Source organism: Nicotiana sylvestris, chromosome 7 (genome assembly GCF_000393655.2).
Source record: "Nicotiana sylvestris chromosome 7, ASM39365v2, whole genome shotgun sequence".
NCBI lineage: Eukaryota > Viridiplantae > Streptophyta > Magnoliopsida > Solanales > Solanaceae > Nicotiana > Nicotiana sylvestris.
Genome location: NC_091063.1, coordinates 96952000 through 96979101, shown reverse-complemented (window position 1 = coordinate 96979101; position 27102 = coordinate 96952000). Strand labels below are relative to the sequence as shown.

General features: G+C 38.5%; 1 long non-coding RNA gene across 2 annotated transcripts; it reads right to left on the bottom strand.

Annotated features, from left to right (window-relative positions):
• Positions 1–1143: 1143 nt before the first annotated feature.
• Positions 1144–13163, bottom strand: LOC138872435 (uncharacterized). 2 transcript variants are annotated; one of them, XR_011400805.1, is made up of 3 exons: positions 12978–13163; positions 10954–11016; positions 1144–1375 (listed from the first exon to the last, which is right to left on the bottom strand). It is a non-coding gene; the product is annotated as an uncharacterized lncRNA (long non-coding RNA). The 2 variants fall into 2 exon arrangements; XR_011400806.1 differs by lacking the exon at positions 1144–1375 and adding an exon at positions 5433–5550.
• Positions 13164–27102: the final 13939 nt, after the last annotated feature.

Sequence of the window (27102 nt, the reverse complement as noted above, 5' to 3'; positions counted from 1 at the left end):
TCGAGAACTGTACGGGGCACGCTGTGGCTGAGAAGTCTGTGGAGGTACACTACTCCCAAGTCTAGGGCAATACTTCACCATATGGCGTATGTCACCACACTCAAAGCAACCTCGCGGCTGATGTGGCAGTGGAAACTGTGCGGTACGGGTAATCTGAGACCCCTAAAACACTAAGTGAAGTTTGAGATGCAAACTGAGCTGGCTGATCCACAAAGCCTCTACCATGCCGTACTCTTCCCCAAAATAAGGACCAGTGGATCTCTCCCGTCTATGAGGTTTCCTCACTTCCCGATACTCTCTCTCCTGACCTCTTATGTCCTCTCTCTCCTGGACCAACCTGTCCTCCACTCGGTGAGAGGTCCTCACCACCCGCTGAACTGCGACCACCAGCTGTGTCGCTATGACATCTGGAACTCGGCTAATGAGAACTCGCTGCTTTGGAGTGGGGGTAGCAGAAGTCTGGGTCCCTTCCCCAATCTATGAAGTAGTTGGTACAACCTGAATCAACCCCGCCTGAACTAACGTACCAAACATGCTCAAGATTTGTGCTAATGTCTCCTGAAGTGCTGAAGTAGTAGTAGCAGTAGGCGCATCCGGTGCTTAGGCTCTAGCTATAACTACTGGTGGCTCATCGGTGGCAGCTCGCGCGGGTGCTCTGGCTACACCGCATGTGTCTCTTTGGCCTCTACCCCAGCCCCGACCTATGACGGTTTTAGTAGGGGTGTGGGGGTCTGATCATCTCTGGTAGTACGTGTCCTCTCCATTTCTGAGAGAATGGAAGACTGAGGTTTAGGATTCATGATCTCAAAAATCTCGCATGACAGGGAAATCAAATGAAGTGGAATTTTCCTAACGGTTACATAGCCTCTCGTAGATAAGTACAGACGTCTCTGTACCGATCAGCGAGACTCTAATAAACATGCTTGTGATTCATAACTCTTATGAACCTAGAGCTCTGATACCAACTTGTCACGATCCTGGTTTGCCCTCCGTGAACCATCATGACAACACCTAGTCTCTACGACTAGGTAAGCCTAAAATGCGAAAGATAAACCAATTTGCGGAAGAATATCATTTAAAACAGAAATAATATAATAAACCAGCATTTAAAAGTGTCGCTCGACATACAAAATATAACTCTCAAATATAAAATATATCTCTCCCAAAACCGAAAAACCCATGAATCACAAGCTAAGAGATATATAAGAAGCTCTAACTCCAGAAATGTCTAACAAAAGGGAAGTACTAAAGGGCTATACTATTACAAAAAGATATAAAAGGACTCCTCGGTCTGCGGACGCGGCAGATATACCTCGAAGTCTCTGCAGAAGTGCCTCGCCTCAAGGATGATAAGACTGAGTGAAAGTACCTGGATCTGCACATGAAAACATGCGCAGAAAGGGGCATGAGTACACTACAGCGGTACTTAGTAAGTGCCAAGCCTAACCTTGGTCGGGTAGTGGCGAGGAAGGTCAGGGTCCTACTGAGGTTAAATAAAATACAAAGTATAACAGTGTAGGACAAGACAATAGAATTAAGTGCAACAGTAAGAAATAACATAGAATATAAAAAGCAACAACAACTAGAAGAGAGGCAAAATAATCACTGAGGGAACACAACTCAACACAGAGATAGCAACCAGGAATCTACTAGGATACCGTCCTGTAGCCCCCAAAAGTAAATGTCTAGTGGATCTCCCGGGTGTCATCCCATAGTCCAACTCATAATGCGCCGGGGATCTACCAGAATCCCATTCCGTAGTCCCCAAATGTAAATACCCAGTACTAGGGGAATCTACCAGGTGTAGTCCCGTAGTTCTATATAACAGACAAGGGGGATATACCGGAATCCCACATCCGTAGTCCCAAATAAACAGACAAGGGGGATCTACCGGAATCCCATATCTGTAGTCCCAAATAAACAGGCAAGGGGGATCTACCAGAATCCCACATCCATAGTCCCAAATGTAAATACACAGCAGCAACATGGGAATATATTCAGCAAATATCAGTTTCATATTAAGGCAACCAGGTAATTCTAGTCTAGCATGCTGCACATAATTCAGGTAAAACAGTTTGAGCAAATAAAGTAATTAAATCTCTTAGACATGCTTTTCTAAGCTAACAACAGGCTTAAAGTGCAAGTAATATAAAAAGGAAAGGAAACATACTAGTAACTACTTAATGTAAACCGTATTTTCAATAATTAGCACAAGTATGCACTCGTTACCTCACGTACAAGGCATTTCAATTAACAATAATATCAAATCCTACGGGGGAGGTCCCCCACACAAGGTTAAACAAGTCACTTACCTCGAACCGGCTCAAAAATCAATTCGAAACCACGCTCCTGCCACAATTACTCGAGTCCAAATGGCCCAAATCTATTAAATTCGATTGCATATTGTAAATAACACTTCAAGTAACTGGTTCTACAATTAAATTCTAAGCTAATACGCGAAATTATGTAAAATTGCCAAAATTCCCCTCAGGCCCACGTCTCAGAATCGGGTAAAATTTATATTTCCAGTAACCTCTCACTCTCACGAGTTCAGTCATATCAAAAGTACCAAATCGAACCTCAATTTTTCCCTCAAATCATCACTCAAAGGTCTCCAATTATACAAGCCCTAACCCCCCAGTTACCACTGATTTTCCTTAATTTTTCATGCATAAATTGATAAAAATCATTCCAATTACGAGTTTAGGGACCAAGGAGCATACCCTAATGAACTCCTTTGAAAATCCCTCTTGTAAAGTGCTCCCCAAGCTTCTTCCCGTTTTGAAAAGATGAAAATGGCTAAATTTCACGAAAGCAAGAATTTATATGTTCTACCCAGTGATTTCCGCGTTTGCGGCCCTAGTACCGCATCTGCACTCCCTCTTCTGCGGAGCCAAGATTGCATCTGCGACTTTTCATTAAAGGGCCAGGTTCCGCTTTTGCGACTCCCAATCCGCAGATGCGGTACCGATTTTGCGGTATTACCACTGCTTCTACGGTCATGAAGGAATGACCAAATTCCTCTTCTGCGGACACTGAGCCGCTTCTGTAGCACCGCACTTGCGGAACCCAAACCGCAGGTGTGGTTATGATAGGACCAGCAGCTGAAGTTACAACTCTAACTCCAGAATCTTTCCATCAACCATCCGAATTCATCTCGAGGCCTCCGAGACCTCAACCAAACATACTAACCAATCCTAAAATATCATTCAAACTTGTTCCAACCTTCGGAACGCTCAAAACAATGTCAAAACACCTATTTTTCATCGAATTCAAGCCTAAGAATTCCAAAAACGTTAAAAATACGCTTACGATCAAAACGTATATCGAAAATTGTCTGAATGACCTAAAGTTTACACACACGTCACATTCAACACTACGGAGCTACTCCAACTTCCGGAATTTTATTCCGACCATCAAATCAAAATCTCACTATCAGATGGGAAACTTCAAAAATTCAACTTTCGGCATTTCAAGCCTAAATTATCTACGGACCTCCAAAACACAATCCAAACACGCCCCTAAGCCCGAAATCACCTAACGGAGCTAATGGAACCATTGCATTTCCATTCCAAGTCCGTCTTCACACTATTTTGACTACGGTCAACTTTCAAACACTTAAGCTCTCATTTAGGGACTAAGAGTCCCACAACTCTCCGAAACTCAAAATCAAACGTCCCGGCAAATCAAAATAGCAGAAATAAACTCGGAGAAAGTAGTTAATACGGGACCGGGGCATAAATTGTTAAGATGACCGGCCGGGTCATCACACAAAGCCTTCCTGGCTAGCCTCCATCAAAGTCTTGAGGTGCGTATTCAAAAAAGCCCTGCTTACATCAAGACTTGATTTATCTTCAAGGGCCTCGTAATCTCTCTCCCATTGCTCAATTCTGGCCTCCAACTCTTCTCTTTCAGTTAAATAAGCATCATAAGAAGCCTTCAAAAGGGCGAGTGATCTCTCCAAGTACTTGACCTTGTCTGAAGATGCACGGAGGTCTTCTTGAGCCTGAGTGAGTGTTTGAACAAGCTCCCCGGCAGAGATCTCATTCTGATTAAGTAGTTCTTTCAAACCCCTAATTTTTTCGATAGTTTAGAAAGTTGCTCTATAAATAAAGACTCAAGAATGTCTTTGTCCTTGCCCAATTGATTGGAAGAGGCTTTTTCAATTGTCAATTCTGCTACCATCACTTTTACTTGTTGTTCCAAAGTGCACTTCTCCTCATCTAAAACTTATTTTTTCCAATTGAAAACCCTCATACTATTCTTTCTAGTTATCTGCTTACATATGATAATCGATGACTAGCTGCTCAGTATGGACAATTCTCTTCATAAGCTCTATGCCTATCAAGTTGATATACAAAAGAAAGGAAAGAAGTGATTATCAAATAAAGATTAAAAATTACGAGGGAAATAAGAAAAATCTAAGGCTTATACATTCAAAGATGAATGAACAATATCATTCATCCATGTTAAAGAACTATGACTTTCCAACATACACTTTAAACTGGGCCAATTAGAGGTTTTAGCCATACATCGGCTTGATCAAATTTTTTTAAAAGATTACCATCCTCGGGGACTTCAACGGTAACTTTTTTCATCACCCTATTGCTATTGGAAGAACCAATTTCAACATGAGAAGTGGTAGCAATAAGGACTGTTGAGGAAGTAAAAATAGCCACGGGAGGAGCAGTAGCAGCAACGACATGAGCAGAAACTTGAGAACCAATTGGAACAGACACTGGAAAGGAGGCAAGAGGTGCTTCTTCAGAAACAAGCCCAAAATCTACATTATCAAAACCACGGGAAAATAATTGATCGGTAGAGTCACGAGGTGTAACATTCATCTCTTCATCAGAGCTCCTTACAATGACACTTTCAGGCTCATTCATGGGAACTGAACTTGGAGGAGGGGTGGATTCACCATCCGAAATAGCGCGCATCCTAGCTCGAGGCCTGCGCACTAAGGAATCCTCTTCTAGTTCCTCTTCATCTTCAGAGCCATGAGCTCTCTCTGCTTTTCTCTTTGATGAAGAATTCAAAATCATTTCTTGAGCAAGAGACAAAGAAAGCCTTGATGAAGTAATAGACGCGACACTAACACCTCGAATGGGAAATCTTAACAAAGGAAAAAGTTAGAAATCTCCAAGTAAATACAAAAGAAATGAAGAAAATTAAAGGGAAGGATACTATGAGTTTTGATTTCCAGCCAAACCTATGAGAAAGGTATTTCGAAGACCTTCTTTCTATAGGATCAACCGATAACAACTTTTCTACCCAAGCACGGAAGTTTGGTATTTCTTCAAAAACTTCCATGGTTGCTAAAAAGAGAAAAAACAGCCATGAGATCGTTAGTTTCTTCCTCTCTCTTGAAAGAGGAGAGATATAAAAAAAGACATACTTGCAAAATTCCATTTCTCTGGAAAAGGCATGTTCTCCTCACCCACTAAACCACTTGTAGGAGAATCAATGAAACTGGCATACCAGCCACGATCCTTATCATCTTCAAGGCTAACCAAAACCCTTTTGCTCCTGGCAGCGAGAGTAAAATCCCTTGAAAGGAACAACATATGGGAATAAATATGAAGCAAATGCTGAGAGGTGAAGATTAAAGAGGCAAAATTAGACAAGTATCGTAAACATGCAACAACTCTCCATACAATAGGACTAATCTGTTCTAACCAAACACTGAAGAAATGACACATTCTGATAACTAGGGGGGTCTGAAACCTAAAGTAAAAAGATATGTGTAAACGAAAGAATAACCAGCTAGGAACGAAGTTATCCTTTGGTTTGGACCAGGAGCTAAAATTGGAAAATCAGATTTCCAATAGCATTCTCTTCGCACAAGAGAAATCAAGCTATCAGTAATCTAAGAAGGATAGACATCGGCTCGATCATGGGAAGTCATATAAGTAACTTGGTTTCTAATTGATTCACGATCAGTGGAGAAAGAAAATTCTACAAGAATAATTTCATTAACTGTTGGTTCTTGAATGGGTTCACTTGATTCCCAATTTCTAGCAGAAGATCTATGGGTTGATGAAGCCCTAGTCCTAGATGAAGAAGGGGTAACAACATTGGGTTGAGAAGTAGAACTACGAACAAACCCTAAGATGCGTAACCTACCACCTCTTCTACTCCTAATAGGAGCAGTTGAAGGGGGAAGTTCATCTAAAATTGCTGTTCTGTGAGGATTGGGGTTTGATGAAGACATGGATGCAAGAAAATAATGTGTACTGAAGAATGAGAACGATTAAAGAAGAAGAATATTGTAGATTGAAGGTTTTCATGAAACTAAAGGCACATGAGGTATTTATAAGAAGAAGCAGCCATCATGTAAACCGAGTCATGATGGAAACATCATAATGAAACAGTCACTTCATGACTGACGCAACCATAAGAAAGCCCTATAAACCGCTGAAGAGTCGCAGACCCAATCGACAAAGGCCACATGGGACATGCATTCAATGCAAATGACATACGATTCGTTGGTTCTGAAAAAAACATAATGATACATAGGAAACGGCGGCAAAAATTCCCGCCATAAATACATACTACTTTCCAAATATTCAATTGCTGAATATTCGGCAAGTGGAGGGACTATTTGTATTAGTAGATAATAAATATGAAATGTAGAATTATGTGTGGCTGACAAGTCATGTTACGTGGATCACTAAGAAGATGACAACTGGAATATTGCATTAAAAGGTGCACGAGTTACAGGAGGTACGCGTAAATCACTCACAAGATGAAGGGATGCATTTGCTCGAGTATAAATCATTCAGTAGACACGGGCTGAATGAATCATGACAATAAGAAAAAGAAGATTCATGAACCTCAAACTAATGAGGAAAAAGAATTGGAACCGTTACAGAATGTTCATAATTAGTTATGATTGTTAATTATAACGGTTCATTAATGTCATTAATGATCATAATGATTCTGCTATAAAAGGGAGGAAATGTTATATTTGTAAATTCCTATATAAGGGAAGAGAATTTCACTTGTAAAGACATCTAAGACAATATCAGAATATATTCACTTTACTTTTCTGCTTTTCTCTATATTGATTTTGCAATCAGCTATTTCCTTACTTACTCTTTGTGACGACCCGGCCAGTCGACTCGTGAATTACTGCTCTATTTTCCCCATTTCTAATTTGTTATGCTTTATTTATCCATGTTATGTGGTATCGGGTTGGTCGGATCGAGTTCAGGAAGGATTTGGTAAGGTTTGAGACACTTAGTCTTTTTAGAGTGAGTTTAAGTTGGAAAAGTCAACTGGATGTTGACTTATGTGTTAGAGGGATCGTATGTGAGTTACGATGGTTTAGATAGCTTCAGGAGGTGATTTGTGGCTTAGGAGCGCGATCGAGATGAATTTTGGAGGTTCGTAGTGGATTTGGCTTGAATTGGCGAAGTTGATATTTTGGCGATTTCCAGTTGGTAGGCGAGATTTTGATATAGGGGTCGGAATGGGATTCAGAGAGTTGAAGTAGTTCCATTGTGAGATTTGGGATGTGTGAGCAAGATTTCAGGTCATTTAGACATGGTTTGGTTTTGGTTTTCGATCGAAAACGTAATTTGGAAGATTTTAGAAAGTTTGGCTTGAATCCGAGGTGTTTAGTTTATTTGATGTTGTTTGAAGTGTTTTAATGATTGGAACAAGTTTGTATAAGGTATTGGGTTATGTTTGTGCTTTTGGTTGAGGTCCCGGGGGCCTCGGGATGATTTCAGGTGGTCGTCGGAGAAGTTGAAAGGTTATTGCAGTTGCTGATATTTTTCTGCTTCTCGTGTTTTCGCACCTGCGGTTTGGGGACTGCAGGTGTGGCGCCGCACGTGTGGAAGGGGAGTCGCAAAAGTGGATTTTATAGAAAGATCCAGGAGCCGCAGATGCGGTAGTTGGACCGCACCTACGGAGTCGCAGGTGCGGAGATTGGATCGCAGATGCGGAAGGGCCCGTTAAGTGATTTCCGCAGAAGCGGAAGAGAGACCGCATATGCGGTACTGCAGATGCGGAACAACTGGGCAGAAAGTATAAAAAGGGTTCTTTGTGAATTTTGGAATATTTCACCATTTTTTACTTCGGCTTTGGAGCGTTTTGGGCGATTTGAAAGAGGGATTTCAAGGAAACTTCATTGAGGTAAGGGATTTGGACTTAAAAGTTGTTCCTATGCTATTATTTCACGGATTAGAGCTAAAAATCAAGGAAATTAAGGGTGAAATTTTGGGAAACCTAGGGTTTAGAATTGGAGACTTATGATTGAGGATTTGATGGACCATTTGGGGTCGGATTTCTGAACTTTTGATATATATAGACTTGTGGGAAGATAAGGAATATATTGGTGTAAAAATTTCTGAATTTCGAGACGTGGGCTCGAGGGTTGGGTTTTTGGTAATTTTGGGATTTGTGCCCTTTGTTGATTGTTTTCGCTTGGGCTTTATTTCTTTAGCATATGTTGACGTACTTGTTCTGATTTTGGATAGATTCGATGCGCGTGGAGGCCGATTCAGGGGGCAAAGGCGTCGCGAGCTAGAGATTTAGCCGATTCGAGGTGAGTAATGATTGTAAATGATGCTCTGAGGGTTTAAAACCTCGTACTGCATATCGTAGTGCTATATTGATGTGAGGCACATGCTCGATGACGAGCATGGGGTTGTGCACTATTGGGGATTGTGACTTGGTCCATCTCGATTGATGATTTTACCGCGTATTTGATTGAAAACATTTGCTATCATCATTATTTGGGCTGAATGCCATATTTGGGCCTAGTGCCAACTATTTGAATCTTTTGGGGATTTTTATTGATATTTCCTAACTGTTTTGATATATTACTTGAACTTAGTCATGCTATTTTTCACTATTTTACTACTCAACCATGTTTACTCAGTTTTAAGACTTAAATGATATTTTAAATGATGTTTGGGCTGAGAAACACTATTTTACTATTGTCCGAGGGGCTTGTGAGTATTTTTGACTGAGTAAGATCGAGGGCCTAGTTGTGAGGAAACACTGATACTGATTTGAGGCCGAAGGTCTAAGATATATACCCCACGAGGTAGTTTGATTGATATGAGGCCGAGGGCCTAGATTTGATGCCACGAGATGACTTGTTATTGCGCTTGGGCAGAAAGGGCCCCCTCCAGGAGCCTGCACACCTCTAGTGAGCGCGGGTACCCATTGTGATGTGAGATTGAGCTTGAGGGGCTGTTATTATTCTGAGATGTTGCCCGAGGGGCGGATGTGGTGATTCTGTGCCCGCGGGGCGAACTTCTATTTGTTTGCTTTATCTTAATTACCTGTCAATTACTTGTTTACTTGTTGAAAGAGGATTTTACTTGATTTTTTACTGGCTTACTTTTTTAAATGATTTTACTGCTTCATTATAGAATGCCTTGTGCCTTACGTGTTTTCTTACTTTCAGTCATTATTTGTTACTCACTGAGTTAGACTACTCACTTTACTCCCTGCACCCCTGTGTGCAGATTCAGGCGTAGCTGGTTCCGCTCCCTAGTGTTGATTCCTCCAGCTTCAAGCGGACCTTTGGAGATCACGAGGTAGCTGTTGACGTTCGCAGCCCCGTGTTTCTACACATTTATCGCTTCTATTTCCTTTCAAAGTGTATTAGATACGAATTTAGTAGAATTGTATTATGACTTATAGATGCTCATGACTAGTGACACCCCGGTTAGGGCTGTGTATCGGTATTCTTCTGTGTATTTATGTTATCGTTGTGATTTTCGGATTTATTTTATCATGTTTAGACCGTTTCTTAAATGCTTAACTGTTAAAACTGAAAAATGGGAAGTGTCGGTTAGCCTTGTCTTCACTAGAGGCGCCATAACGACTGGGTCCAGGTTAGGGTCGTGACACTCTTGTTCTTTTCCTTTCATATAATTGTAAAAGTTCGAAATTTCTTGGTTATCAGTAACCCGAGTTTTTCTAAAAATGGCTTTGATCGAAAGATACATTTTTTGGATTAAACACACTGTTCTGAGTTTGAAGAGGAAGAATAGAAGCAATGTTTAGGCAAAATATGATCTTGTTTTAGTATTTACTTTTGAGGAAAACATAGGTATTTATAACACTTGAAAAATGTTAACTCATGTTTGTTATAAACAAGACTTAAACTATTCTCAAAAGTCACTTACTTAACGGACAAACCTTTTTCCCCTAAAAAGGAATGAAATGGCGTCCCAGCTTGACTTTAGAGTCGAGATTAATAGCATATTTGACAAGCTTCTAAAATCAACTTATTTTTAACGAAAAAGGATTAAAAATATCTCTAAATTATTGGAAAAGATTAAAAATATCCTTCATTTACCTATTGGGTTAAAAATATTCCTTCATCCACCTTTTTGGTTCACTTATATCCTTTGACCATTAGCTCAATGCTGAATTATAAATAATAATTATCTAAAATCCACGTAGCAACTTCTTTTTGGCAAAAATTTAAACATCTAACCCATTACAAAGACCCACCCATATCTATCAGTTTTTTCGTACTAACCCATTTCAAACACTAATTTGACCTGAACAAAAAGTTCAACTAAGAAAAAGATGCCCCACTTCTATCAAACTCCATGTCACGTCCCGAACTACCCCCCTAGACGTGATTGACATCCAGCTAACACCACCTACTAGGTGAACCCTTTTCTCAAACGTTTAACCATTTATACTAACACTAAGAGAAAAGAATAAGTGCAGGTCTAAAAGTATTACTAACCATTAAAGCCGAAATAGTTAACAATCAATACATTAGTCAATTGATAGAAAAATCAACAATCACTCAAATAATAAAATTCTAGCCCAAATCCCACATTAAGATCATGGAGCATATAACAGAGTAATATGAGTTTAACTAAAGGGTATGCAAATATCAAAGAAAAGGAAATATCTAACACGATCTAGATAAAGCTGAACGAAAGCCCCCACAACAATGCGGTGCCTCACCTGAGCAATAAGATCCACTCGAATGAACTCCCCAATCACTAGCTCTATCTCCCGCAATGATATCTGCATAGAGATGCAGGTAAGGAGTGAGTTATACATAAATATAACCAAGTAAGATCCTCGACCCGCCACTTTAAATACCTCTGGAACAAGTGATAGAAAATAAAATCAGACAACAACAAAAGCAATATACTAAATACAATAACTATTCAATAACACAATATATAGGTATTAACATAGTTAATAATAATTAACTAACAAGAACACACGTATCTCAACCCACTACACACTAAGGACTTGTCATAACTATAGTGAAAGAAATTAACCAACACCTCTATAAATCCATAACAGCACCACAATGTCTCAAATATATAACAAAGCATACATAATGCTCACTGAAGCATACACAATGCCTAAAATATCAAGAATCATACACAATGCTCGGGTGATGTACAAAGGCATACACAATGCCCCAATATCATGGCTCACATCTGTATCAAATCATCAAATCCAACATCATGGCTCACAGCCGTATCACACCATCAAGCCCAACATCATGGCTCAAAAACGTATCACACCATCAAACAATTTAGAAAATAATTTCAGTATTTTTTTATAAAATAATATATCAGCGGCTAATGAAAGACCACCAGTTTTGCCAAGGGCACGCTTGTCCAAAGTCATGAACAAGGCAGAGAAAATACATTTTCTAAACAGGTTTTAAAAGTAAGCAAACGGTATATAGTGGCCTCAATCTATAAAACATATTGATAAACGGTGTCATTTAATGGGTCATAACTCAATTTTATTTTTTTCTTAATTTTAGACTTAAAGCTATATTTCAATATTTACACGTCAAGTCACAAATTCAAAAAGTGAAATGATATTCTAGTATATCAATCTAAACACGATAGTTATCTTTAATTTCTATAAACTAGTACTGGATACCAATTATAATAACCAGAGTAAGAGTTGAAACCTGTCTATACTTAATAATAGATACTCAAAACCCTAGATTAAGAGAAATTAAAATGCGATAGATTCCCCATTACTGCCGTATACATATGTGAGCATTCTCTGTTAGAAATTCAATTTTTGTATCTAATCCTAAGAGATCATCATTGCCAAATCACTAGAACTAATCATTATAAATGATATTGGTTCATCTCAGTTCCCTTGAACATGTTACTGTATTAAGAATTACATATAAGTGTACCTTGTAACTTGGCTTTTTCCACAAAGATTCCCGCACAATGATTGGTAATTGGAATCAAATATTAGTCTAGCTTCTATATATTCACGCTGACGTCACAGGGTTTTCCCAATACTATTGTAACTATTTTTTCTCAAAGAACTAGACAATAAAAATATATTCTAATCCCTAAGTCCTAAACTTAGCAGCATAAGGCAGGGGTGAGCATTCGGTACTTCGATTCAGTATTTAAAAACTTCAATTCGGTATTTGATATTCGATTTATCAATTGTGTATATCAAATACCGTACCAAAGTAATTCGGTATGGTTCGATATTTCTTATTTTGGTTCGATACTGTTTCGGTTAGATACATTAATGGAATAGATGATATAGATAGAGTGGACAGGGGACCGGACGTCTGGACACGATGTGCTAAGCTAGTTGTTGCCTGCTAGACAATACTCGTGGCTATTGTGTTTGGTTGAACTGTAAAAGAATTTATGTTTGATATGATATTTGGAAGAAATAGAGTAACAACTGAAGTGCAAAACCAAAATTTCAAGCATCTGCCATCTAACAAGCATCAACAAAAATCAGCCAGCTAACGAAATAGAGTAATAGCTAAATCAACATTCCACACAGTCTCTACATCTCCTAAATGGATTCAACGCTAACTAAACAACCAGCTAACTAAAGGCTAACAACAAGTATCAACAAAATTAAATCCAAAAAGTTATAGCTCCAAGTCATAAAACAAGTATCTTTACCTACCCAACCTGCCAATGAAATCATAAGGTGAAAAAGGACAAAAGAAGCAGTTGAAGACTTACATAAAACCTCAAGATTGAAGAATGAAGATGTTATGAACTTGAATGAAGGTCAAAGATGAGCAATCAAGCAGTCGTCATGGAGAGGAGTCGCCGCTCGCTGAGGTTATGAAGTCATCGTCGCCCTCTGCTATTGTAGTCGTGAATCAGCAGCAGCCAAGCAATGTTGGAATTTTTTAGAGAAGTAGGTTAGCAAATAGAAAGGAAAAGGGGGTAAGAGCAGACACAGCCCGTAAGTCTACTTGAGCTCTAAGCCTCTAAGGGATTAGGGAATTGGGGGGCTTGGGTGTGGGCTTAGGTTTAACGACCCGGCCGGTCATTTCGAGAGTTGTAGCCCCGTTCCCCCATTTACTAATTATTTTGTGTTATTCTATTGTTCTATGACTTACCGGATTAGACGGTTCGAGTCCGGAAGGATTTCGGAATGAATTGAGATACCTAGTCTCATAATTGAAAGCTTAAATTGAAAAAGTTGATCGGATGTTGACTTATGTGTAAATAACTCCGAAATGAAGTTTTGATGGTCTCGTTAGCTATGTTGGGTGATTTTGGACTCAGGAGCGTGTCCGAATTGTGATTTGGAGACCCGTAGTTAAATTAGGCTTGAAATGGCGAAAGTTGGAAACTTAGACAGTTTGATCAAGAGTGGACTTTTTGATATCGGGGTCAGATTTAGATTCCGGAAGTTGGAGTAGGTCTGTGGTGTCATTTGTGACTTGTGTGCAAAATTTGAGGTCATTCGAACGTGATTTGATAAGTTTTGGCGTTGTTTGAAGAAGTTAGAAATTTCCTTAGTTCTTTAGGCTTTAATCTATGTGTGATTTCATGTTTTTTAAGTTGTTTGAGGTGATTTGAGGGCTCGACTAAGTTCGTATGATGTTTTGGGACTTGATGGTATATTTGGTTGAGACCCTTGGGGCCTCAGATTGATTTTGGGTGGTTAACAGATTAAATTTTGAACTTAAAAAATTGCTGAAGATTTGCAGCTGCTGGTGTAATTGAACCTGCGGAGTGGGCACCGCAGATGCGAGCTCCCAGAAGCGAGAATGGAACTGTAGAAGTGGCCAGAAAGGAAATAGGCAAAGGTCACAGCGGAAATGGAGAGGGGATTGGTTCCGAAGAAGTGGAGTTGTTACTCGCAGAAGTGAGTCCGCAAAAGCGTGTGGATGGACCGCAGAAGCGGATGGAGCCGCAGATGTGGTAGAAATGTCACTCATGTGATGCTGCAAAAGCGACTAAATTGTTGCAGGTGCGGAAAGCCTAGGCAGAACATACAAAAATGAGGGTTCCGAGATTTTCACCACTTCTAACATTTTGAGCTCCATCTTAGCTGATATTTGAGATGGTTTTTTGAAAAGATTCTGGAGGTAAGCTCCTTGTGCTCGTTTTTGATAAATAATCTTGTTTTCCCATTTATTTTTCCACCTAGTTGGTGTGTTTTTGAGGTATAACTTGGGGTTTGAGGCTATGGATTTGGAGAGTTAATTTTGGGAATTTGGGTGACAATTTGGTGTCGAATTTTGATGAATTTAGTATGGTTAGACTCGTGGTTGAATGGGTCTTTCGGGTTTTGTAATTTTTGTTGGATTTCGCTACGTGGGCCCGAGGGTCAGCTTGGATCCAATTTTGAATTTTTGAATTATAACTTTGTATTTTCTTGTGGAATTGATATCTTTAGCCCGTGTTGATTGTATTGTATTGTTTGTGGTTTAATTTGAGGAATTTGGAGGCCGATTTTGTCAGGCATAGGCGTGTCGGAGTAGAAATTCGCTCGGATTGAGGTAAGTAATAGTTCTAAATCTAGTTCTGAGAGTATGAAACACCGTTTTATGTGTCTTGTGATTTGATTTGTAGGTGACACGCATTATAGGTGACGAGAGTATGGGCGTGCACCGTAGGAATTGTGACTTGATCCATTCCATGAAACTGTGAAGTTGAATAACCTTTTGTTAAATGTATGATCTTCATGTGTTATAGAAATTTGACTGCAAATCATGTTAGAAATCATATTTAGGCTATGAGTTGATACTGTAAAGACCCACAGAAGCCGTGATATCTATTGAATTACCTGCTAATTGCTACTTATACTCAGTCACAATTTTACTTGCATATCACACCTCAGTCTCTATTGTTCCTTGTTGATACATTATATCATTTCTGTTTTGGGCTAATTTCTATGATTACTGAGAGCCTAAGAGATAGAGAGGTTGATGACTTAGTGAGGTTGAGGGCTTCATTGTGAGAAATTGATACTATAGCACATGAGTTGTCCGTGCAGCACGTGAGTTGTCCGTGCGGTTTATAGCGCTTGGGCTGAAGGAGCCCCTCCGGAGTCTGTACACACCTCCAGTGAGTGCAGGCACCTACTGAGTGCAGAGTGTTGAGCTATTGAGAAATAATGAGTGACTGTTGCTCTGAGATGATGCTTTTGATTTTATTATTTTTGCACTTAGATACCATATATAACTGCTTTGAAATTTCCGAGAGATATTACATCTGATTTTACTTGAACTTTACATGTATAAACTGATTTGACTAAATTGTCGGATTTGAAAGCATGCCTATTTTCCTTGTTGAGACTACTGAAATTAAACTATAAATGTGTAGCTCGTCGCTATCTTCAGTACTTTATTTAGTTTTGTTACTTACTAAGTTGGTTGTACTCACGCTACACCCTGCACTTCCTGTGCAGATTCAGGTATTTTCGGACACGACGAGTGTTTACTTCTTTTGCTCAGTTGACTGTTTGGTGATTTCGAGGTAGCTGCCTAACATTTTTGCAGACCTTGTCTCTCCTTTCCTATGTTTGATCTTATTGTATTCAGATCTAGACTTTCATAGATATTACTTTTCCAGACTTGTGATGTATAGATGCTCATGAACTCAGTGACACCCCATTTTGGAAGTTTCCACATTATGTTTTGGATTTCTACCCCATATATGAGAACTTTTCTTATTTAAAACTACTATGATTTATTTTTCTGTTAATGTTGGGAATATTTTAAAAATATTGGCTTGCCTAGTACCACGTTAGGCGTCATCACGGCATGTTAGAATATTGGGTCGTGACATTAGGCTTATTGGGCTAGAAATAAAAATAGAGTTGGGTTTTGGACTAAAATATTTCGGTATTTTGGTATACCAAAATATCAAAATCTCAATATTCTATATCGTAATGATCTACCGAAATACCGCAACTTTTGTACCGAAATACCGATAAAATCAAAATCGAAATACCAAATTAATTCGATTCGGTTCAGAATTCGATTTTTCGGATTTTATGCTCACCCCTAGCATAAGGTATGGGCTTAGAGCCCTTTTTTTCTTCAAATTATTAGAAACTACTATCTTTCTAATTGTAAACTAGGCCCATTAATCACTTATTTAATGCACTATCTTATATGGCATCTTATATATTATAATAAATTCTATTTTACTAATTTAGTATTTGACCCAATAGTAATAAACTAAATTAATTCTCCAATTTCACAATTAATAGATATATAATAATATTATTATATTTTCAGGTTATTACACTCTATGGAACAAAAGCTCCTTGAAAGTTGCAGCGAACACGTAGATGCAAATTTATGACATGGTTTTGTTTTTCTTGTTAGGGAATCCAGTTCAATTTACATGATAGACACAAAATGCATTATATTCAAGATGATTTTAATTTAATCATTTTCATATAACGAAAAGATCTCAAAGCGATTTTTAGAAGATATTATAAACCTTTGGACTACCCCTAGTTTTCTGTCGCACATTATTGTCAAGAAAATTATTAGCTCATTCATGCTAGGTTTTTCTTGTTTGTTTAATTTGTTCAAAAACCTTTATTCAATGATAATGCTATACATGAAATTAATCAAGAACATGAACACATGAAGATCTATGGGATAGATGAAAGTGGGGCATCTTTATTTTACTTGAATTTTTTATTCGGGCCAGGTTAGTATTTCGAGGTCTTTCTAATAAGTTAGATGTTTTAATTTCGACCAGTAAGAAGTTGTCGCGTGAAATTTAAATAATTATTTTTTAAATTCAGTATTGACCTAATAGTCAAAGGATAAGAAGAGTAATTAGTGTATACGGTAGAAATCGGGGCTACCCGATTAATAGGCTTGAGGGCTAGGTCGAGTTCGATCCCGATGGACCAGACTCCTGCTGGGAGACAGAATGCAATGCCCAGAGATAGGAGTGCAAGGAATATCGAAGCCGAGTATGCTCAACCCCGAAATAGTACTATTATGGACTTGTAACAGAATGAGCTAGATTTCAGCCACGTCCCAACATCATGGCGCAAATCCCGGAATAAGATTGTACAATTCCGTACTAGATGGTTAGACAATTGTATCAAGAATATTCCTTACTATAAATAGAAATATACCTTATTTAGGGCTCCCCCATTATATAAAGGGGACCCCATTCATTTTGTAACATCATCTAATCATTGAGAAAATAATATACTCTCTACTTTTTACCTATTGTTCATCAAAATTATCCTTTAGCTCTACTATTCTTAATTTAATTTCTTGCTTAATTATTCTTACTGTCCTAAGCCCACCTCGAGGTCACTAAGCTCGAGGTCACCGATGTTGGGTAACATTAGTTTGATTCACTTGTCTTTTTCATTTCTACTTCATATTTCTTAATTATTCATTGGTATTGAACTAAATCACATATCTTTAAAACCATAAATCAAATTTAATTGTTACTCCTATTTTCGAGATAAAGAACCCACAGTGGGGCTAATGATAATAGTGATTATTTCTTTACTGATTATCAGTACACACGTTACTTTTAAACTTTTTCTTGTCAAGAATTTCTGATTCTCAGGTTGAAACAGGCCTAGCTCACAAAACACACACATTGCTCTAAACCCAAGAGAGAATAGCAACGCAGACGTCGGTGTACCACCGATAAATCCAGGGGAAGCGCCAAATATGGAACCAGTTGATGTTAGTTCACACATTACTCTAAATGCAGATTTTGGCACAGACCCCGGGGGGAATACACGCAGAGAAACCCGATCTGGTGGACAAGGAGCACCAGGAATAGGGGATGGGGGAGTTAACCTCCAAGTGATATTTGAGATGCTGCAAGCTCAGCAAATTGCCATCGTTCAACTTCAGAGTCAAACTAACCCTCCATATACAGCCGAACCAGTAAACACTCGACGTACCGAAATGGCGTTAGAAAGGCCAGGTGAAAGTGGCTCGGCGACTAACCCCATGATTATGAGGATGCTCAAGGAACTCACCAAGAGAATGGAGTTCGGGGAGAAGAAGATCGAGGATAATCACAAAAAAGTGGAGACTTATAACTCCCGTGTTGATAAAATACCGAGGGCACCCCTGATCTTAGAAGAACTAGACTCTAAAAAGTATGTGCAAAGATACTTCCCCTCTAATACGGCTCCAAAGCCAATTCCTAAGAAGTTTCATATGCCCAATATTCCTAAGTATAACGGGACAACCGATCCAAATGAACATGTCACCTCGTATACGTGGGCCATCAAAGGAAATGACTTGGAAGATGATGAAATTAAATCTGTATTGCTGAAGCAATTCAGGGAGACTATGCCCAATGATGCCTTGATATGGTATTGTTGTTTTATACTTCAATACCACACAAAAGGGGGGTGATTTGCGTGTTGACCAATTTTTCGCTGAAACTAATTATGGAAGGACCTGGTTCTTCTACGTGTTCCAACTACTAATGTTGCAAAACAATAAGTACATAAATTAAAGAACACAGAGTTTTTACGTGGAAAACACCTGGCTCAAAAGGTGAAAAAACCACGACCTACTTTCCAATAGGATTTTCCCAAACTATCCACTAAAATCACTAAGCCAAAAACTGCATTTACAAAAACTCTTTTGTAAACCTAGGATTAACTCTAATCCCGTTGTAGCACACAGCCTTAACTGTTGCGACAACTTCAAGTTAACTCTAACTTGAAAACTCTGAGTACCTAATACAATTGCTTCTAGATAAGCTGAAAGGTACAATATGAAAACACCTACTACAATTGAACTAGAAATAAAAGACAGACACTTGGAACTGGTTCTTCTATCTGGTTTAAGTAGCTTAAGGTTTGCACGCTTGAATCACACATAATTGCTAGCAAAATTGCCTTGCTATTTTGCTCTCAATTCACATTTAACTTCTGCTTATGTGCGTTTCCTATAAAAGAGAACAACACTAATATTTATGGAGTTAGTAAATAGAGATTGACTAAAATTCTGATGCTACTCTTCCTTGGTGGAAGAGTTCTAGTTGATCTTAACCTCTAACTCTATCCTTCTCTTAGACCGTGTTCTCTTTGAGTAAGGCGTCTTTCTCCTTATCCAATATGCAAACTTTTCAATCAAGATCATGAGATATTACTTCTTGTAAGTTAGGTTTATCTCCTTCACATGCATCTCACATGCTTGAGTTTACCATATCTGTACTTCACTAAGATGGACCTAGTCGATGTCTGAGTTCCTCTGTTAGTCTTCAAAACTCACCTTTACTTGGGCCAATAAGTATCATAACTTACCCCTTAATTCTATTGATTTGTTTGCTTTGCTTGCAGATTCTTTTGTAAAAGCACATGCCGGAGCCATCAAAATTACAACGAGGAAGTCAGACCTTTTCAAGGTAAGGTAGAAAGAAAACGAGATGCTCAGGGAATTCGTATCTCGGTTCCAAGCAGAGAGAATGGATTTGCCTCCGGTCACCAATGACTGGGCCGTTCAAGCTTTCACTCAAGGTCTCAACACTCAGAGTTCTATAGCTTCACGTCAGTTGAAGCAAAGTTTGCTCGAGTACCCGGCTGTCACTTGGGCCGATGTGTAAAGTCTGTACCAGTCGAAGATTAGAATAAAAAATGATCAATTGGGGACTCCTTCGGGGTCCGTTTATCCTAGCAGAACTATGGGTAGGATCAAAGGGGACATCGATCGAAAGTGGAGGTCAAATAGAGATCGATATCAACCGTACAACGGAGACCATAGAGGTAGCGGGTCTGGGTTTCGCACAAAGTGAGAGGAGAAATGGTCGAGGGCCTGATCACATTAACTATCCAAAATCCGAATAAAGGTACGACCCCATTCTGATTCTCTCTATTTTTTCGACTAACACTTGCAGGCTATCGACAAGGATCTGCGCGAAGCTTTGAATCTTAAAGCATGCGTTGCACTCTTTTTTCCTTGGACCGATTTTTGTCCCAAACGGGTTTTTCCGATAAGGTTTTTAATGAGGCAACCACTGTTCTTGCTGGCTTAGGGCAGTTCAAAGGTATTTGAGGTTCCCTTAGATAAGCCTCGAGATCTTGTAGGCGTTACCCTCGAATGTCCACTTTGTTGCATGGAAATTACTCCATGAAAATAGGGTCTCGATAGGAAAATGTTGTAAGGGTCAAACGGTTAGATGAGTCGTGCCCATATAGGTTACTTGGGCCCTAACGTCAAACATATGCGCATGTATAATCGTCCATTGAGAAAAGTTTTTTTCCTTGCCGATATCTCATACTTCTAGAAAACTTTTCTATTTTATACTCTTGATTTATTGTGTAAATATGCTTAAGGGCTGATCACAACAGAAGTTCAAAATGCCAACATTTCGCGACCATAAGACCTTAAAGGCGATCCTCAATTTTATGGGCCACAGCCACCCCACTCAGGGACTGACTCTTCGGTCAAGCTCGAAGTGAAATGGAAGATAATCCCAAAGGGCAAGTTCCAACCTAAAAAAGCTACGGCTAAAATAACGCGGATCGGGGACGTCAAAATCCATAACGAATACAAAAGCCCAAGGGCTATCTTAACCCATGTTTGAGCAAACTCTCATTCGGGGACTATCTACAAAGCCTACGGGCTAACTTTACTTCGAGTTCGATCAACTCCTCACTCGATCATAAAGGACCACAAGCTATCTTAACCCAAGTGAAAGCATACCTCGAACACTCGGGGACTACCTACTCGAGCTATCCAAGTTCGAAATCATAAGACCTCAAAAAGACACCCCCCGATATATAGGCCAATGCCATCATACTCGGGGACTAACCTTTCGGATAAGTTAGAAAGGCTATCGGGAAACAAGTCTAAGAGACATACCCGAAGGCTACAACCATATTAAAGACTACGGTCATGTAAAGGCTACGACCGAAATAATGTGGCTCGAAGATGTCCGACTTCCGCCATAAATTAAAGGCCTTCAAATACTTTGAGAAACCTGTTAAACTCGGTTACCCTCGGCAAAAAAAAAGGGCTTTGATAAAATCAGCCCTCGAATAATTTAAAGGCTTTGATAACATTAGCCTTCGAAAAAGCCTCTAGAGGCATTAGCACGAACGAGTTCTGGTTGATTGAACCTTCGAAAAACCCAACGGATACAAAAAACACATGCTAAGGCATAAAGAAATTTTTACTAAGTCTTTTAGCCAATAGGAGGGAAGAATTATAGCCTTCTTTAGAGGCCGAATTGGCCCAACTTAAAGATCCTAAGGGCCGATCTAAAAGAGCCTAAGGGCCAATATAAAAGAGTCTAAGGGCCAATGTTAAAAAGGCCTAAGGGATGACTTTACCTCGAGTTTGAGCAAATCCTCAGTCGACTATAAAGCCTAAGGGCTATCTCGAGTTCGAGCAAGTACTCACTCGACTACTAAGCCCAAGGGCTACTCGAGTTTGAGAAAATTCTCACTCGGGGACTATCTATGAAGCCTAAGAGCTAACTTTATTTCGAGTTAGAGCAAATCCTCACCTGGACATAAGGCCTTAGGGATATTTTTATTTCAAGTTCGAGCGTCCACTCACTCAACTATCAAGCCCAACGACTACCTTACCCCATCGACTGTTGATCCTAAGAGCTACTTAAGTTCAATTTCGAAAGATCACTCGAGGAACATTGATCAGAAACGTTCGAGGGCAGAACTTATTATCGGTCATTACCATCTCAAACTTTGGACATTCAAAGGGAGTTTTATGCTAAGGCGCTTTGACCCGCGCAAAAGGGTAACAGATTCGGAAGCCATGTAAGGAAAATAGGGCTTTGTATAAACCTCTTTACAAGATGTTATAGGTCACGATAGAGAGTTCCTCGCAAGGGACGATCAACCTCAAAAGCAAAAAATTACTAAGAGCACGAAACCTAAGCAGCACGGTCCTTATTGGCAGAAGTGTCTTCGCTCTAAGAATCTTCCCCGCCGCAGCACTCGCTAAATGTTCTCGAAGTTTTCCTTGGGAAAAGCCAGCTTCCAAACTTTCGTTTCATCAGTCGCTTGCGTCACGATGATGATGTCGTGGAAAATTGGGGTAAAAATCAAAGACTCAAATCGTTTCTTGTTGTTATACTCTAAGAAACGCTGGGACTATTTGTATACGGTAGAAATCGGGGCTACCCGATTAATAGGCTCGAGGGCGAGGTCGAGTTCGAGCCCGATGGACCAGACTCAAGCTCGGAGATATAATGCAATGCCCAAAAATAGGAGTGCGAGGAATATCGAAACCGAGTATGATCGACCCCGAAATAGTACCGTTATGGACTTGTAACAGAATGAGCTAGATTCTTGCCACGTCCCCAAGATCATGGCGCGAATCCCGGAATAGGATTGTACAATTCCGTATTAAGCGGTTAGACAGCTGTATCAAGAATATTCCTAACTGTAAATAGAAATATACATATTTAGGGTTCCCCAATTATATAAAGTGGACCCCAATCATTTTGTAACATCATCTAATCATTGAGAAAAGAATATACTCTCTACTTTTTGCCTATTGTTCATCAGAATTATCCTTTAGCTCTATTGTTCTTACTTTACTTTTCTTGCTTAATTGTTCTTATTGTTCTAAGCCCACCTCGAGGTCACCGATGTTGGGTAATATTTGTTTGATTCACTTGTCTTTTTTATTTCTACTTCATATTTCTTGATTATTAATTGGTATTGAACTAAATCACATATCTTTAAAACCACAAATTAAATTTAATTGTTACTCATATTTTCGAGGTAAACAATTAGTTTAGTGGGTAGAAAAATCAATGAATAGGCAAGGATAGTTAGTTTAGTTTTTACCGGTAAAACTACAAAACTCCCATAAGAAAATTTATCAAGCTACTTAAAAATAATTTTTTAGGTTTAGTTTGTCTGAAATAATCATGATAGATAGTAATTAAATTTTTAAAAGAACAAACGAATAAAAGGGAAATACGTTTGAGTTGTGGGAGTTATAACCCAATCCATTGCTTATATCAAATTGACTCGTCCATTTTGTCCCCAGCAAACATTGCTCGAGTTATAATCTAACTCATTTTTTGGTTCAACCTACTTTAATCCATCCAAGTGTAGCTCAAGTCGTTCATTTGACCTATAATTAGAAGAAAATAGCACTTTTTCGTTGTTTTTATTACGTATATCAAAATTTTAATTATTAATATTTTTGAAAAAAATTTAAAAAAGAGAGTCTTTTGAAAAAAAAATATTTTAACTTTTCTTATTTCACCAAAATATTAGTTCTCAGTTCTCACCAACACTAGTATATCTTGATTTTTTATAAATATCACTATCCCACTTATAAGATGGCTTGTCTTCTATACACATATTTTTATGCATAACCATAATTAAGTGATATATATTTTAACTTTTAGTGTAATTGTTAAGATTTTGAATTGCATGATTCGAAATAAACTCCGGGTATCAATAAGTTCCATTCATGCCTTGTTTCTCTTTCCCGTCTCTTAGTTCCGTTTCTCGACCATTCTTCCGTGAACTACTCCTGCAACCATGCATTCCTAGTATAGTTGTGTGCTACTATGTATATTAGTGGGGTGTAAAATTTAATTCATAAGAAAACAAATTAATGCAATCTACTAAATTTAAGTGCATTGGGTTGAATATTCTATGACATTTTTATCTAGTCATGCGACATTACAAACCTATTTACATAGAGAGTTTTTCTGTCAAGACCCAATTTCCACTCGATCGATCGTTTTGAGCATTTGCTTTTCGCTCGATAGTTTGGGGGTACGAGTAGCTCCGTATGATGTATTAGGACTTGTGTGCAAAATTTGGGTTAATTCCGAGTTAATTTGATATGTTTCGGCGTGGGTTTTTGGAAGTTGAAAGTTTGAAAGATCATTAAGTTTGATTTGAGGTGCATTTCGTCGTTTCGATATTGTTATGTGTGTTTTGAGGTCTCGAGTAGGTCCGCATTATGACATGAAACTTTTTGGTATGTTTAGACAGGGTCCCGAGGGGCTCAGGTGAGTTTCAGATAGGTTTGGGTTGTGTTGCGCTCGTTTTTCTTATATTTCGACGTCGTTTTTCAAGCATAAATGGTACTACATTGAACAAATGAGCTCCGATTTCTATTTTTATTGAAGCATTAGATCTGTATCGTAATTAGCGAGCCATATCAAAAAGAATCGTCAAATTTGGACATCGTATGAAGATTTTATGATCATTTTACTAATAATTGGGTTGTCAGTTTTATTTCAGATTAATTACGAAATTGCCACTGCTGCGTGTTTAAAAATCCGCAGTATTTTCAAATATTGAAACCAGTATATCTCCTTCAATATAAGGTCAAATAGAGTGATTCAAGAGCCTATCTTGACTAGAATTTCACAAGGAATCTATTGGAGATATCAAAAGTGAGTGTCGGGATTTTTTGGCACAATAAATGAGGCAAACAGTTTTAAAACGAGAGTTTTATGCATTTAACATATTTTGAGTTGGGGAACACGGAATTGTGAAATTTTTCGAGGCACTTTTTAACATATGAATTGGGGTAAGTGTTCTCTATTCGCTTTTGGTTATATTTGATGAATCTATCTTCGATTTTAGCTTTTGGTTGATGAATTTTAAAGAAGAAATTGTGGATTTTGGCCTAAAGTTTTATAATATGAATTTTTGAGGTTTTAACACCGATTCAGATTTGGATATGAGTGAAACTAGTATGGTTGGACTCATAATTGAATGAGTTGACGGATTATGAGTTTTGTCGGGTTCCGAGGTGCAGGCCCGGGTTGGACTTTTTGGCCGATTTTGGGCTTTTGATTAAAGATTCGACCTTTTCCGATTGGGGTTGGTTCCTTTAGCATTGTTTGATTATTTGAGTTGTTTTTGATTAGTTTCGAGCTATTCGGAGGTCGGAATGCGCGTGATGGGTTTCTTGGAGCATCGCTTGGCTTGCTCAGTATGGGAATTGGCTTATTTAAGATAAGTAACTCTTCTAAGCTTAGTGCTGAGGGTATGAAACACCGAACTAAGTGTTATGTGATTGGTATTAAGGTGACACACATGCTAGGTGACGGGCATGTGGGCGTGCACCCTGTGAAATGAGACTTTGTTGTTCTCATGGCCCTGTATAATGGCCCGATTTTTTTTATATTTGTGTTTTCATCATGTGATAAAGTTATTGAGCTGTCAATCATGCTAAATATCATGTTTAGGCTTTATGCTGATATTGTTTGTACCCATAATGGTTATTTCTTGTTGTCATCTCACTGATTTCCATTGATATTTTGTACTCAGTCATATTCATGCATTCATATCATATTTCAGTCTCAGTTGTTGTTGTTGATGCATCAGATCATTGTTGCTGGGCTAGTTTCATGATATTTTAAGCCCGTGAGCGAGACTGGAGAGAGTGTTGACTAAGTGAGGCCGAGGGCCTAGTTGAGAATATATGTATATATATATATATATATATATATATATATATATATATATATATGTATACATATATATGTATATATATATATATATATATATGTATACATATATATATATATGGATCGGGCTGCACACCGCAGTGATATAGTGCTTGTGCTGAAGGAGCCCCTCCGGAGTTTGTACACCCCTAGTGAGCGTAGTCGACTATATATATATATATATATAGATCGGGCTGCACGCCGCAACAGTTATTGTACACCGTTGAGTGATTTAGTGTGCTGACTATTGAGCTTCGTAATAAAGGATGCGAGGCAATGAGATTAAATACTCTGAGAGTGTGAGTACATATTTCAGCTCTGAAATACATGGCATTTACATGCATACATGACATACAGACATTGAGATACATTTTCCCTCATGCTATATAGTATCACATCATTCATAACTTATTATACACATTGATATGTGAGTATGGAGTGTCGCATTATACTTGTTATTTGGAAAGAAAATGAAATATTTTATTTATTGTAAAAAAGATATTTGGAAAGTTACAATTTTCAAACTTACTTGTACTTTTGGCATTTTCAGTAAGAGATTTGGGATTTTCTTTCACTGAGATATTTGAAAAGCATGACTATTTTTTAGAACTGTGAACGAGCCGAGTATTTTACTTTTGAGATATCTCTTATATAATTGGATTTATGTTATTATGAACTGTTGTGGAAAATATTGGCATTGGACCCGATCCTGTGTTAGCTCATCACTACTTTCAGCCTAAGGTTAGGTCTGTTGCTTATTCAGTACATGGGGTCGGTTGTACTGATACTACACTTCTGCACATTGCGTGCAGATGTCGGTAGCTATTGTTGTTGTGCTCGATGGTTGCGGGACTTGAAGATGTACCGACGTCCCTATTGTAGCTGCCTCCTTTGTTCGGGGTAGCCTTAGTTTATAAAATTATGTTTATGTACTTTTCAAAAAGACTATGTATTTATTTCATTTCCGATTTGTAAACTCTATTCTTAGAAGCTCATGATTTGTACTACCAGTCCTTGGGATGTATATAGAATTTAGTAAATTTACTTTTTTTAATCGACTTAGTAAGATTATTGAAACTGTAAGTCTTATGGTGCCCAACGTTGCCGTTAGACAACCCAACTGTGAACTACCAACTTAATTATTTATTTTACTACTTTCAAAATCATAAATTTTATCAGGTAAAGATATTTATGCATTTAAAAGCACGGGTACGTACATAATTAATGAGGCATAAAACTAAAAGGTGATAATAATATGCAAATCCGTAATATCAACTAAAATATCCCAAAACTCGGTGTCACAAGTGCATGAGCATTTACTAAGGAGTACAATAATAAGAATACAACCTCCACCTGGAATATAAATTAGACACGATGAAGTAAATAATACGATGGAGACTCTGTGGGCTGCGATACGTAGACTGGGATG